Here is a 2,889-nt window from a genome sequence, read left to right on the forward strand (position 1 = left end):
CTTGGTCCAAGTGTTTTTAATGCCAAGTTCATCTGTCTTTCAACATCACAGTTCTCTCCCCCAAAGCTATCTATAATCTATTCCTTACTAAGAAATACAATTTACAAAATCAATGATGTATGTGCATGTTTTATAAAAGAAACTATTCTCTCATGCATTCTCAGTGAAATAAATAGATTGATGTATTAGAGAAAGCAGCCTATGTACCTTTATGAAATACTTTGTGCTCTGCCATATTTTATTCAACAATTTATTTCTCAATTCCAGTTGTTATTTGTTCTGAGCATACAGAATGACTTTATTAAAGCATTTGGAACTAGGGTAGTAATTGACTGTTGCTGTCTGTGAACTACAAAATCAAAAAGAAAAATACTAGATAAAAGAGATGGCACTTTCCAACATTTTGAATTCTTTACAAATTGCAGAATAAGTGAGTTGCTGGTTATGCATTTCTTTTCAAAAAAGTTTCTAAGACACAAAATAGGAGTGAATAATAACAACAATTTCAGTTTTACAAATAGCTTGTGTATGCATTATTCCAATTGTTCCTCAGTCTAATGAGGCAAGTGCTTTCATTGACATTTTATCGAAGAAACCAGCCTCAGAGAGGTTAAATTACTTCAGTAAGCTCACACAGCTGGTAGGTGATAGAATTAGGCCCTAATCACATAATTTTAACTTCTAAATTCTCATGAACTTTCACCATTCTATTATGTTTCTACTTTTTCCCTAGACACTTGTTAAAGTAGTTTCTCTTTTTAGATATTTTTATACCATTGTTTAAAATAAAGGCTTGCTTCATCTCTCATAGGTATATTACTTGAGATTGGTGAATTTTAGACCATTTTACCTGCAGCTTAGACACATAGTCTAGAAGATGTTAAGCAAATGCTCAGGATTGGCATCTTTCTGGTTTTAATGATTTCTCATGCAATGTCCAAATATTTTTGTTTCGGTGTGTGTGTGTGTGTGTGTGTGTGTGTGTGTGTGTGTGTGCATGCGCCTATAAGGTTTTTTATTTTTATTATGGAAAAATTCAAGCATGTACAAATTGAACCAACATTATAATGAATCCCCATGTGTCTATCACCCAGCTTCAACAAGTATGAGTATTCTGCTATGTTTGCATCATTAATATCTCCATCCACACTTCATCCTACAACTGGAGGGGAATTAGGAGGATGACAACGATAATAACCATGATGATTATGGCTATCTGTGCAATTTTTACAGACATAGATATTTTGTTTAGGTACAATTTATACTCATTAAAACTTAATTCACCCTGTTTAATACATATATTTATGAGTTTTGACAAAGACCAACATTCATATGACTATCACCACATGCCCAAAATATCTTAGAGTTGGAATAATAAAATGATGAAAAATAAGGATATAGGTATTATATTAATGATAAAATATGTCTGGAAACTATAAATCCACATGGCATCAAAGTAATATATTATCCTTAGGTTATTTTTGTCCCCTGAAACGGGCTGTTTAAATTACCTTAAAAAATTGGGGCGCCTGGGTGGCTCAGTGGGTTAAGCCACTGCCTTCAGCTCAAGTCATGATCTCAGGGTCCTGGGATCGAGCCCCGCATCGGGCTCTTTGCTCAGCAGGGAGCCTGCTTCCTCCTCTCTCTCTACCTGCCTCTCTGCCTGCTTGTGATCTTTCTCTGTCAAATAAATAAATAAAATCTTTAAAAAAAATAAATAAATTACCTTAAAAAATGGAAGTTTGTATAACCATGTAGGAAAAAAAAAGCTGAAATCTATTTCTCTGAAGAACAAGAACTATGATCAGGACAGATCATACAAAAGCAGGACTTGGGATATTTACCAGGTTGAAAGATTTCAATTCTCACTCTCCATAATTACTGTTACTTAGAATCTCTGTATGGACTTGTTCTCTGACTCACGCTTTAAGTGGTAATTTTTTTTTTTTTTAAGTATCATTTCAACAATCTATGGAAGTTAATTGTCTAAGCTCTAGTTTCCAACCCATAATTATTGACCAATCTATTTAGGGACACAGCTGACAATACATATTGATATTTGTTCCAGTATCAGCTAATCCCAGGAGTGATTCCCTGAGCAGGAGGTTGTGTGAAAGGATAGTAAATCCAACCAGGGTATCAGATTTCACTTTTTGCTTACCAAACAAAAACTAATATAAATTGGTCTGGACAAAAAGGAAAGTTCATTTCACATAAATTAAAAATTTCACCGACTAGGTTAACACAACTCAGGGCTCAGTTTTGATATCATGAGTCAGTTTCTTTCTGCTTCTCAGCATTGCCTTCTACTGTTGTAGTTTTGTTATTAGGTAAAAATAGTCTACTCAACTTCAGCCCTTAGGACGTTTATGTGTAGTGTATTATGGAAAACAATAAGGGTCTCTTGCTCAAGAGTTTTCACCAAGAATCTTATTGAATCCTTTTGTTCTAACTGAATCAAGTAACAATCCATAATGCAACCACTGTGGTCAAAAAAACTGTTTGTCTTAGATCTAGAGTTGAGAGAAAGATCCCTACCAAAAATTTATGGATCAAATATGGAGAAAGGGAGATTTCCAATTCTTATTAGCAGAATTAGAGGTAAGGAATCCACGTATTAGATGTCCAAAAAGTAACAAAGACATATTCTACTGGAAAAACTTCGTTTTATTTAGAAGATAACTATCATAGGTAATTCACAACATAAAATATTACAAGTAAATATTTTTATTGCTCTGACATACGAGTGTTTTAACACTGAATTCCTTTTGTCAAGAGCAGCATTATTTATCTCATAGTGAATAATGAATTTGATGTTTATGATGTTACTATAATAAAACTCCTAGTATTTTGCTGAAAATTACCAAAATATTTTAAAATAGGCTTTTA

Source organism: Lutra lutra, chromosome 1, assembly GCF_902655055.1.
Source record: "Lutra lutra chromosome 1, mLutLut1.2, whole genome shotgun sequence".
NCBI classification, from domain to species: domain Eukaryota; kingdom Metazoa; phylum Chordata; class Mammalia; order Carnivora; family Mustelidae; genus Lutra; species Lutra lutra.